The 13,773-nt window shown below is 38.1% G+C and overlaps 1 pseudogene; it reads right to left on the bottom strand.

Moving 5' to 3' along the window:
- Nucleotides 1-491: 491 nt before the first annotated feature.
- LOC145491296 (lactadherin-like) lies at nucleotides 492-13,773 on the bottom strand (annotated as a pseudogene).

Raw genomic sequence — 13,773 nt, 5'->3', positions numbered from 1 at the left:
TTTGATCATTTTGGAGTCTTTTTATTGTAAAAAAATAAATTGCGTCAGTTTTTTTATGCGTCTGTCCTCTTATTGATGATCAATTTCGTCATAACATTCTCAAAGTTTACTGTGGAACCACTCGCCTACGGCTCGTGTTTCCACAGCCACTTTGACAATGTTATGACGAAATATATTTCGCTAATTTTAGTGGAATTTCGGTCCCTTTTTTCTTCGTGGGATGCGTGAGAAGGGATTGCTGGTCGTCGCCTAGGCCTTACGGAACTTGTCGGTTGCTATTTTTCCATTTTACCTGGACACCCCTGATTGTTGCATTCCCTGCTGGAACTGTCGGGTCCCAGTCTACTGCAGTCTTCTCCACCATGTGATGGTGGTGGATTGGTACACGTTCTTTTACGCGTCTGTTCTCCAAGCCCACAAGTCGTTGAGCATTTACCGTACGGCCCCCAATCTGAATAACCTCCGTTTACTACGAAAATGGATAACAGCATAAATAACAAAAATATGTTTATTATGTTTTGTAGCCTAGCTCAGGAGTCTAGCTCTTAGCCGAGCTCTTCACAATATTCTTCCAGCCACTCTGGGAAAGGCTTTTTTGTATGTAGTAGTCTAGTTTCTTTTGGAGGTGCCAGAATTTGACGTCGTTGATAAGATGATCCAAATGTAGCTGATAATATCGTCCATATCCTTACCTGGGCATTTCTGCTTGTTGCATCCGCTGGTACTACTGTCGGGTCCCAGTCCACTGCAATTTTTTCCTCCGTTTGCCGGTGGTGGATTGGTACACGTTCGTTTTCGCGTCTTCACCCCACCTCCACAAGTCTTGGAACAGTCGCCATACGGTTGCCAATCCGTATACCCTCCGTTAACTACAAAACGTGAATGACGAAAAGCCAACTTTGCTTTTCTGTACAATTACGTCAAGGGGAATGAGTTTGATGGTATCTTCGACAAATTCATTGTTTGCATCTCGAATTTAAAAATATATCCCTTCAAAACCCGATATGCTATTTATAAAAGGGAAGCAAAGTTTACTTGTTTCTCAGGAAATGGCCCAGAAACTGCGTCATACAATGCAGTTTTAATTGGCAGGTTTTAAAAAGTCTGCATGATAATTGACAATACTCTTTGCAAGATCTAGCGTCCCCAAAGATAAATTTGATGCCGGACGATCTATGAAGTACATATGGAGAGCACCATCAGTAGCTGACGTGAAAGGCGCTAAGAAAATTGTAATTTAGCAACTGTTGGTCCTGTTAATTATTTGACTAGTGAATCAAATAAGGAAACAAAGGGTGAAAGAATTTTTTACAGCAAGAAAGAGATTTTTGCAATTGTTACTTCGAGATCTATGAATATCCCATTGTGTACTTTGACAATTTGTAGTTTAGGATTATTTGTGACAAAGTCAAAAGCAGTCTTAACCATTTACTATATAGAGGCGAGATAAGAAGAACCGATCTCGGGCCTCTTAGAATGCTAAATTTAATGGATTACTTGCACCTTATTTACAAGTGATAATTGCTCACTTTTTATCCAATAGCTTGTGTACCCACCGTTATCTGGAAAATCATTTTATAGCACGGTAGGTGTCTTTCAGTAATGGATGGTATAGTGTGTGTAATAATATACACGGGAAAAATTAATTGATTTTGATTGCCCGAGAGCAGTGCAGTTCAAGTGTAAGACCAGTGCAAAAAAGGGGTTCTTGCAGTTGTTACTTCGACATCTATGAATATCCCTTTGTACATATTGATAATTTGTAGTTTAGGATTAATTGTAACAGAGTTAAAAACAGTCTCATTATACCTGGACATCCCTGGATGTGGCATTCCATGGTAGAAGTGTCAGGTCCAAGTGCACTGCAGTTTTCTCCTCCGTTTGCTGGGGGCGGATTGGTACATGTCCTCTTTCGCGTCTTCACCCCACCTCCACAAGATTTTGAACACTCGCCGTACGGTCCCCAATCCGAGTAATTACCATTTACTATATAGCAGAGAGATAAAAAGAACCGAATTGGACTTCTAAAAACGATAAATTCTATGGATTACTTGCATATTATTTGCAAGTGAATAATTGCTTATTTTTTTCACCGATGGCTTGCGTACCCGCTGTTACCTGGAAAAACATTTTATCGCACGGTAGGTTTCCTTCACTTATGGATGCTTTAGTGTGTGCTATGGAATTTTAAACTTTAGCTGTGTTACTCAATGGGAAGCTAATCACATCTGGGTCAATAACGGCAAATAGTATATAGATTTAGCCAAGCCGAAAAGCGGAGGTCCTGGGCCTGCTTATTTAAAGCCTGATTAAGCTAACCGAGATTAAGCTAGAATTTTGATTTGTGTGTTTTCTTTTAAACTTGGCGGTGAGGTTTTTGCTTAGATTGTTTCTGAGTTTGAATAATCACAAACTACAAAAAACATTAGCAGTGAAAAACGCTTTTACACTCGCAAATAAATATTGCGGTTAATTTTTAATCCTTTGTCAGCGTTAACCGGCTCAGTTCCGAACAACGAAAAGAAAACAAAATAACAATAAAAAGTGACCAAAATAGCAAGCCACTGATAAAGATTGAAAATAGCTTTGATAGGAAAGGTAGGTTAGATGTCTGTTGGAAAAATGTGAAGGAAGTTCATAAATTTTAAAATGTCTTTTGATTAAGGCAATAGATCCCAACACCTTAAGTCAGAAGTCTTACTCTTAGCCTAGCTCCTCGCAATCTTCTCTCGGCCATACTGGGCAAATGATCTTCTTTGTGTGTGTTTTAGCCTAGCGCTTAGCGTACACTGTAGCTCCTCGAAATCCTCTCCAGCCACACTGGGCGAAGAATCTTTCTTAGTTTGCTTTATAGCCTAGCTCAGGAATCTAGCTTTTAGCCTAGCTCTTTACAATAGTCTCTGGGAAAGGCTTTTTCTTTGTATGTTCTAGTCTAGTTGGCTTCGGAGGTGCCAGAGTTCGAAGTCGCTGAAACGATGATCCAAATGTGGGCGATAATATTGTCCATATCCTCACCCGGGCACTCGTGATTATTGCATTCGCTGGTAAAACTGTCGGGTCCCAGTCCACTGCAATCTTTTCCTCCGTTTGCGGGTGGTGGATTGGTACACGTTCGTTTTCGCGTCTTCACCCCACCTCCACAAGTCTTTGAACACACACCGTACGGCTTCCAGTCTGAATAACCACCGTTTACTACAAAAAAGAACATAAAATTATTACGACGAATGGCCTATTTCCTCTATGAAACTCGCCTTCAGGGAATCATGGTTGTTGTATTGTATTGAAACAGAAAACAAAATAAGAATAAAAAGTGACCAAAATAGCAAGCCACTGATAAAGATTGAAAATAGCTTTGATAGGAAAGGTAGGTTAGATGTCTGTTGGAAAAATGTGAAGGAAGTTCATAAATTTTACATGTTTTCATACATGTTTTCTATTTCTTTTAGAAAACATCGCGAAGAAAAAAATAAAAAAAACTTGTTAACTTTGATTATCAAAATGTAAATTCTCTATGCTCGCGCCATCATTACGTCAACAGCTCATGCTAGTTCTGTGTTTCTATCGAATTATGGAAACACGATTTTTAACCAATCAGCGCACGTATTTTCGTAGGACCTTTTTCTAAGAGTATATGTATCAGTGAACTGTTGATGTAAAAAATACAGATAAATATAAAACTTCATTGCGACGGAAATAATAAATGAAAAAGAAACTAGTGTGAGGAAGTCTCTTCAGGATTAAAGTACAAACATTACATAAAAAGTCCGCTGTTAGTAATATGTGCGAGTTGATATTTGTTGCGACTATTGCTGTCGGCCAGCGCTGCCGGCTAGCGCTGCCGGCTAGAGCTGCCGGCTAGCGCTGCCGGTTAGCGCAGCCGGCTAACGCTGCCGTCTACTGCAACCGCGACCCCTATCACCACCACAACCACGAACACTACCTCTACTACTACCCCGACCAGCAAAGCAACCACTGGCTACAGCTACCGCTAATGTAGCTGATGCTGCTACTGATACAGCCACAGCAGCTCCCTTTGCTACTATTTCGACGTTGACAGCTCCGTACCTGATTTACAACCATAGAAATCAGCCCTCAATGAAATCCAGAGATGGTATTCCAATGGATTGATTCGGATGTAGCGTGCAATAATAGGATTCTTTAGCTTGTGACTCACAATTGAGAATCGATCCTTATTCCCTACAAATTCCTTAAAGAGAAAAAAGAATATGGCTTTCTTGATTACCAACATGACATAATTGACTAAAACGACACAATAGCACGCGCGGAATATAAACAAATTACAACCAAGAGTGGATGAAGAGTAACAGAGAGTTAAGGTATCATGGTAGGTGAATTTTTACAAAAATTGCGAAAAATCTTTTTTAATGTTCAAATCGAGGAAACTGAAAGAAACATTTTGCAAAAAGAATGGGGGAAAAAAGCTTTTGTACTTTCTTAAGATAAAGAGAAAAATTATTTTTTGAACCTTACTAACCCCTTACGGCGCGTTGACACCTATAATTAAAACTCACCGCCAGTTGTCACGTATAATGCGAAATGCGATGTGATGATGTTTCATCTGTTCACGCAAACTGTTCTCGATCTGGGTTGTTTCATCGCTAGTTAGCTTTCGTTCTTGTCAAATTTTCTTTATGTCAGGACGAAAACGCAAGAACTTTTTTTGCCCATTTTCGTCTTGGAAGAAGCCGAAGAGGTGAAAATTTGGTGGAAACTTGTCAGCGTCGAACAAGATCGTTAGCTCTGAGTGACTGTGGGTCGCACTGTAACCAAGAAGAATGGTTAAAGGAACTCGAGGACACTTGTCCCGCTAAGAGGCTCAAGGACAAACAACAAGAACAAGTCACACGAAATAGACCGTTTTCGACTGGGCGGTTTGTTGCCCCATTTCAGACCATGTGATGATACTCTTGAGAATTCTTCCTTTCAAATTTTCAAATAGTCGCGTATATATGAAAAAATAATTTTTAGATGGATAAAAGAACAATTCTCTAGAGAATATCACGTGGTCTGTAATGGGACAACAAACTGCCCAAGCGAAAAAGGTCTATTGCTGGAGAACGGACGCGATTGCGAAACTTCCACAACGAGAGAGTCAAGCGCAGATATAAACCTCGAGATTTCCTCTTTTGGCTTAACAAGGCATGGTTTCAAAAAATGTCTGGAGAACAAAGAAGCCTAAACTTAAGCGACAAAATACCAATAACGCCGACGAAATCTTCTATTGTGAGTAAAATAATTCGTGGCAGGCTAAATACCAACCTGTGTAAAGCTCTTGGCAGTTGTCGCTTCTCGGAGGATTTCACTGCGACGGGTTTCCGCGCCAGAATTGTGGACGTTTGTTTATTTCAAGTTATCATGAGCCATTGTTATGGTATACTGACCCATGCCGACATCTGTCAGTGCGGAGGGGATTTTTAACACCTCATCATACAAATCTCATAAAAGATTTTTCGTCTTTTTCTCGATAAAATAAAACTGTATATTAGGATAAACATTTTTAGTTCGTTTACGCGCGTCTTCCGATGGAATTGGCTGAAAAGCAGCATGTATGTTCCTGGATACCTGCTTCGGAAAAGGGTGACGGGCTTTGTTTAATTTCGCCTTCGTTTCAAAGTTATGGCCTTTTTAGTAGAAGAAAACAGTCGCATTGAAAATATCAAACTGTTGGAGTGTGTAGAAAAAAACCAAATCACATCGGGAAAATCGCCGACACCCTTTTTGAGGGTGATGTCTGAGACATTTCCGATGTTAATCGCACCGCTCCGATAATTCACGCGCGGAAGCGAACCAGTTTAAGCGAAGCAGTGTTTCTGGGTATTTCTTTTAATATCACTGTGACAATACATTTTTTTGAAAAATTCAAAGACATGTTTATATTCTATAACTATTAAGTCCTCAGAAAATGTGTAAGTTGATGGGGTTTTCTTTCAAAGCGTCAGCGTAAGAGCACGTTTTCCAAACACTGTCAATCAACCTATCATAATACCTTAAAGTAGGCTTTATTACCATTGTAATCACTCTCAAGTTAAGTTTAGACCTTTAAACCAGTGGATGGGCGGTTTGGCGGTTAGACACTACAGGTGTTGCGTGGATGATTTAATGGAGGATGAAAATGCATGTAAAACGGTTTGGGCTTTCCACGCGAATATAATCCTCGATGTGATTGGCTATTTCTGGACCTTCCTGTAATTTTGGAAACCAGGAGTGTTCTAAAAATAACTTGAGGAATTACCTTGGAAGCAAGGTCTATACGGGGGACTTACTCCCTTGCTTTTAATCCTCTCTTGATTAAAACAAAACAACACACACAAAAAAATATTGGGTTTTAGATTGAGGAAAAATTACCTTGACAGAACCGTCTTCCAGGTAGTCACGGAAAGATTTTCCGTCATCACTGTAAGTCAGACGATACTTTTTCACCCAGTCTGAATCATCCTCTCTTCCTTGAGTGGAAACTATCGTCACTTTAACGAAACGCCCAAAATTCACCTGAAACCAACTATCGTCTCGTAGATTACCAGCTGCCCAAGCTCCATAGTGTCCAGGCTTACACCTGAAATTAAGTCTTCCATTGCCTGGTATATATAAAGTTTTACCCGGAGCTACATAGCTTGAAGCAGTTATTGAGGAGTCCGGAATGTCGTAATTTTCCAGACCTAATCCTTCCTGACAAGCAGGGGGCGGCGGGGTGGGAAAACCTGAAGGAGAAATAGTGATTTTTATTTGTAGTTTGTTTAATTTTAGAAGTGGCTGATGTACATGCATGTAGTTTATCAGTTATGCAAACTGCTGACTATCTATTGCCAACTTACTGCACAATTGTTACAGTACAAAGATTCTTCCTTAGACTGCTTAGATGGCCCATCATTAGATCAAATCCAACGTCCCGGTTTGGAGTTTAAGCTACTAACAACGCCTCCAAACAAAAGGTTTAATGAGGAAAACAATGACTGTACACGTGCGGTATAAATCTTTGTACATTTCACTTGAGATGACAGAGTTTTGCCTATTTTAGTGAACGTGAGCTTCCACGGCTAATTTTTCGCATTTTCTTTTGAAAATGATCACTGGCGTTACATATCGAGTTTGGGTGGGTTTTGAGACCAATCGGCGACTGAACAGATCTAAATAATAAAGATTTTCAATGAATAAATATATATCTGTTTTTACGAGGCCTCGTTGTTGGCGTCGACGTAGTCATTATCTTAGCTCAATAGTATCTGAAAAGATACGTTGATTATATAACAGAAGCATTTACTGGTAACATCTCCCTACCTGAACGACACCCATACAACTCCATTCTTAGTGACATCCACTCGTGATACGATACCGGTTGAACTCGGATGTAGCGGGTATAGATTGGTGGATCCAGTATGTTGATATCAATGCTCCTTCGGTCCTTGTTACCTTGAAAGACCTAAAGCGGACGACCACGATCAGGGTGCCCGATTTCAAGGAGATCGAAATAACTGGACAATGTGATATTGAGAGTCTATCTAACAAATGCCAAATAAAACAACGTTTGTGGATTTAGCCACATTGTAAGGCGCTTGAGATCGAATCGAGCGTTCCGGGTTCTTGCAATGGGCTGGATAATTGCGATGTGTTCTTCAACAGTATCTCTTCGCCCAAGTGTACTATAAATGGATACCGGTGAACTTAACGCTGGGATGAGGTGGGATATCTCTTCGAAGGACTAGCATTTCATCCGCTGGAGGAGAAGAAGTACTCCTAGTCTCTACTCGGGCTAAAAGCCGGCCTTTATGTAGAACTTGGCCTAACGTAAACCTTCTTTTTCTTCAGTTAATATGATAGTTTAATCTCCAAAGGATTAAACGAAAACAAACAAACAAACGAACGAAAAATTGAATTACTGTATGACTTTAACTTTAGTATTTTGGTTTCAACTTACCTTGTCAGAGCCATATTGACCGTTCTTGTAAAACTCAAAATAACCGCCATCATAGCTATAAGACACCTTGTATTCAGTTACCCACTCATTTAATTCTGCCCAGCCCTGAGTTGCAATCTTGGTCACCTTTGCGATGTCACCAAGATCCACCTGAATCCATTGTCCTTGTTCCTGGTGGTACAAAGTTGACCATGCGCTTGTTTTGCCGTTCCCTGGCCTGTGATTAAGCCTAGCATTGGTAGCTCCCTGAGCCACACTATACTGCAAATACAAAATGTTGATTCATAAATTTATTGTTTGATTACTTTTGTTCCCTTATTAAGGGAATTGAGCTACCTCGCACTGAAACTCTTTACTTTGAAGAGCACCATATGAATGTACCTCTCAGCATCGGTAACCCTGGTTTTCTTTCTTAAGTCTGAGTGTTCTTTTATATGTATATTTTGTTTTTTGCTCTACCTTAAGGTGGCTCAAAATAATTTCCAGCACTCTAGATTTGGATGGGTGGTTCTAAGCCCTACCTACAGAATTTTTTTAAACTTTGCCAAAAGTTGCGTCTTATATTATCAAGCTTATCAAAAGTTGATAAAATAAAAAAAAAATTTACCTGGCCGTTTTCGAATTATAAGTTTTTAGTTTGTAATACAGTTGCTATGGTAACCTATTGTGTAACGAAAATGATAACAATGTGTTCACCAATGATTGGGCAGTTTTTTGATACCATGATTGCAGCATCAACTGATAAAGAGTGGTTATAACGATCTATCAAAATCTAAGTGTTGGAAACTGTTTTGAGCCGCCTTAACCTAAAGTGTAATTTGTAAATTCTTCCTTCATCTCTTCTATTCAACGTTTAGACATTATTAGGCTGGAGGCTAACTTGAAAACCTAACGGTTCATTAAGGCTCCAGTTTCATTAAAATAAGATTACAACAGTTACCTTAACCAATACATGCTACATATATTAAATATACAAAAATGTTACAATATTTATATTTGTATTGAGAAAATAAAGATGTTGTTGTTGTCTTCATAGCAAGACTCCTATGCGTCATAATAATCAGTGCCACATGAAAATACTGTTCAATAGCAGTAGCTGCTGCTGGAAATTGGCTTTAAAACCGTTCAAAAGCAATAGAATCCGACCATCGTTTCTCCAAATATACCGGTGGAAAAAGCTAAAGGGGCAGATTTCAAGACTACGAGACGTGACCAGTAACTACTGACACACCATTACTGGAGAAGAATCACAATCGCGTCAAAATAATAAACCAAATTTGGGTACGGTAAAAACAGCTAACGGTACCTTGAGCTAACCTGACTGATATGTCGTGAAAGAGTGTACAAGTATAAATATGTATTGCATTTACCTCGTAGTTAGCTTTGATGGCAGAGTCGGGGATTTTCCCATTTTCCATTCCCAGGGCTTCTTCTTGACAACCTGAAAGCGTTAACAAACGTGAAGTGCAATAGAACCATAACTAAGCAAAGCGCCCTTTTTTATATCAAATAAATCTTTTTGGCATAAATTCGACTGTATTTGCTGTACTGTAGTACGAAGCTTAGGTCTACTGATATGGCTAGAAAACCGATTTCACTCAGGCTGTTGGGTAAAATTGCAGTGGGTTGAAGGAGCTTTCAACTATGACAACCAAAGGATGTCGTATTTTCCTTGAATTTGATCTGTTCTCGATAAATTTAACCCAACTACAACTCTTTACAGCAGACTAGCGCATCTTTTGTTAAATTGATATAGTTTTCAGCATTTACCAGTTCATTAGACATTTCGAGTGGTCAGAGAGCCAAAAATAGCAATCGCTTTTCGTATTAACTGCTCATTCTGACGAAGTACTTAAAAATTAGTTGAATTAACATTGACTAAGCTTTGTAGTTTTAATACTGTACACGTACGAAAATGTACTGTAATTCTCAATTTTGAAAATAGCATACTACATGACATCTCTTTATTTTCATCCTAGAACTTCTCGATTCATGCAATCCAATTGTTGGTACATTGAAATATCCCTAGTATAGATAACGATCAAAATATAGCCTAGTTGTGAGGGTAATGTTAAGGACTATGAAAGCAGATTGGAGATGAAAATTTGAGATTTTCTTATTATTCAGAGTACATACCTCCATCGGCATAGTCTGGAAAAGAAAAAAAAAACAACAAACAAACAAGAAGAAATAAAGACGGGGTTAGAATGTGCAAGAGACCTACCCCTTTATAGCAATGAGACTAGGCAAGTACAAATCAATAGGGCAAGAAATCCCTTGTTTTCTGCAGTGCGTAGGGGGGGGGGGGATATTTTCCTACTGTAGTAAATTGGTAATGGAGTTCCTAACGTATAGTAACAGGTGCCTCTTAGCCTGCTTTTAACCTTTTTTTATTCAAAAAATATTCCCCTCTCCTAAAAGTGTCTGATCACAGGCGAACCACGCTATGTGTTCGTGGTTAACAATTGTTTATATGAAACGAACAGAATCTATGAGAGTTATGAATAAAGCGCTGAAAATTGCATATCTAAATTACATCTCGGTCTGAATATCCCAACAAAGTTAAATGAAACGTTAATCGACTCATGTGTGGTGTTTTATCGCCTTCCCTGGCCGTCTGAAATTACGTCTCCGGCCGAGAGTGTTATCATTTGCTTTATGATATAGATTTCACACGCGCAAAACGATAAAACACCCTTTTCTATGTTTTATACTTTTATAAAACATGGACTTTTGACCAATCAGAGCGCGCGCAGGGTCCCATCTGTATTATAAAGGAAAATAAAAAAGAAAAATATTGGAAACAAAAGGTCTTTATAATTCCAGAACGATAGCTAATGGTTATGAGTTTTATGTCGATTGGCAGCTTTAATTTGAGTATCGCTTATATTTATTTGCTTCTTAACAAAATTAAAGTAAAAAAAACCAATCTAAAGTAAAAATCCAGTGAAATGCAAGAATAAGTGCTGTTCGCATCACAGTCTTCAGGTTCCTGTTGCATCGTCGAATTAAGACATTTTAAGAAACGGTCTTCATACAAAAAAGCCCACCTTGAATACTAATATTAATAAGAATTAATTCATTTAAAAACAAAAAAGCTAAAAGCTTTTTTTCGTCGTGTATGTATAAAAATAAAGATTCCTTACTACGGTAGTAATATACATGAAAAAATACTCGATTCTGATTGGCTGAGAGCAGTGCAGTTCAAGTGTAAGACCAGTGCAAAAAGTGTAACACCAGTGCAAATTACACATCGTAATTCTAGATTGCGATTGGCTGAAACAAAATAGGAAATTTTCTAAGCCAATGATATCACATAAAATGATGACTTTAAAAAAACTTTTCTGGAATGAGAAAAAATGGCTTCAAGAAAGATCTTCCGGCATTTCCTCCACGCGAATTTTTTCAAGTAATCATATGGTTTTTCTCGTTCATTTTGGAATTAATTAGCACTTGTGAGTTTTTCAAAAAGCCGAAATTGTACTCGCCGAAGCGGCTCGTGCAATTTCAGCTCTTTGAAAAACTTACTCGTGCAAATTAATTCCAAATTGAACTCGAAACCTTATGATAACCTATACCAATAGCCCTTTTCACGGTTAATTTTTCTCATTTGCATGACAATGCAATCCAACGTGGATGCGAGACAATTTCTGGCTGAAACTACAAAATAGCCCGAAATTGCCCCACATACATGCTAGATTTTATTGTAATGCAAGTGAGCAAAGGTAACCGTGAAAATGGCTATTACAGTTGAAATAGAACTATTTTAAACAGCCCTATTTATGAAACTGAAATTTACAAAACACAAATTATCTAAATACATGGTCATTACATTGTCTTTTTAAAGCAGTTTGTGTTAAAATGATAATTATATTAAATGCGTTTCCTTTGAAACTGTATGTTGGGTCAATAAGATTATAAGCACAGCATTTTATATTCCAAAGCTTCACAAAACCTCCTTTGAAGCGATGTGAAAGAAATGTTATTGCATTATTAGAGCTGTGAGAGAAGAATTTGCCGATATTCGTAACCATAAAAAAGCCAACAGTTAGCAGTTAAGTGAAAGTCCAATAACCATGGTAGCCACCTGTCTATCTGTGTCATCGTGTAACACCTTGTAGTGAGAACTACCTGAAGTTGTAAGTAGTTAATATTTACGAGCAGGATAACTGACTACCTATGATGGAATAGCCTAGAACAAAAATGAGCTCATTGGCAGCCAATAGCGGTTTAGGATTACTAAACGAAAGATTAGATCAGTTGTTTAGAGTCTAGCATAAATACAGGTGTTTTGTGAATTGTTCTTCGGTTACGCCCACGGTGGTGGGACGCCGGATACCACTATTCCGTATTGGTTATGTTTTACGCTCTGACTGCGTTGTTGGATTAAACTTTACTGTTGAACCCAAGATACTGCGTATTCTCTGTCTTCCCGTTGGTTTGTTTTGCTGTAACAGATCCCGAAACCTCTAGGAGTCTGACAAACTCCGTCGCTGCAAGCGTGTTTGACTCTGGATTGTTGTAACAAGTATAACAACTTAAGCGGTCCAAAAACCTGTTATCACAGAGCACTTCGTACAATTTTGTTTTGGTATGTCACTGATCGCCAGAGCTTACGACTACCTCCCTTTATTTATTTTTCCTCGAGATAGCGCTAGCTTTTAAGGAACGAGCAAATATTCAAATTGATTCAAAAGGAACGTGTTAAATGAAACATCAAGTTAGGGAAAAATATAAATGGAGTTGACACATATGTCTTTTTCAAGTTAAGATATTGGAATTTTTACAATTTCTTTGGCTCTATTTGGTTAATTATTTTATTGCGTAAAGAAAAATAGGATACTCCTTGAAGCAAAACAACCTTCACAATAATGCAAAGAAAATGGATATTCTTACAAACGGTTAAAGACTAAAAAGTAAGAAAGAAAGGACATTACTTACAAGTAGCATGTAGAGTAGAAAGTTATTCGTGGCCAGTAGAAAAATTACTTTTACTGAGAACTTCCAGTTAGTAACAACAGATTTTGTCCACGTCATCCAAGATATTCATCTTTGTTAATTAATTAAAGCAAATGTTACAATAAATGTTTAAATTTTTAAAACACACAACCCGTTGCGGTTTGACAGGTCTGACGGGTTTTAATAAAATTTTTGTTAAGTTTGTTGACATTAATCATGATTGTAACCCGCTTATCATTAGGTTATGTTTACACGTGTGGTTTGCTGTGCTCTTGAACCTTGCAACGTATCTTCAGCATGACGAAAATGCATATAATAGGAAAACAATACAATGTTATTTCAAGTCGAAAAGTTATATTCATAGCCAGGTTACGCTCATAAGCCCGACTAGTCTCTTGCGAAGCGGAAGCAATATTTGCTATTCAAGTTGTAACACAAGTTACTGCTTCTTTTTTGTCTAAATAAAATCAATATTTTGTCACCCTGCAACCTTTTTATCGTCACATTTTTGATGAGAAAAAAAAATACCTTTCCTCTATCTCTAGCAGTATTTTGTCTCTGATCTTACATATGGATCGATAACAAGAACGAAAACAAAACAAGCGTAAAACACGGATAAACATTTGGGAGCTGTTTTAGCCTCCATTTGTCTCACCAAACTTGATAATCCATACGACATAAGACAACAGTAGGACAATATGCTGTAGACTAAAGCGATTTATCTGAATAATTTTTTTCTTTTTTTGGAGAAAATAAGTTAAAAATACTTGTAGAATTAAAACTCTGAAAAATCAGTTCCTTTCTACCTACCACTTGGTAGTAAAAGTTGAAGCAGCAAAATAACGTGTAGCTTGAAATTCATTATGGCAGTGAGATCTTGA

The sequence above is a fragment of the Orbicella franksi genome, chromosome 6 (assembly GCF_964199315.1).
Source record: "Orbicella franksi chromosome 6, jaOrbFran1.1, whole genome shotgun sequence".
NCBI lineage: Eukaryota > Metazoa > Cnidaria > Anthozoa > Scleractinia > Merulinidae > Orbicella > Orbicella franksi.
Note: the sequence above shows the minus strand (reverse complement) of the source record. Positions and strands in the feature narration are given on the sequence as shown.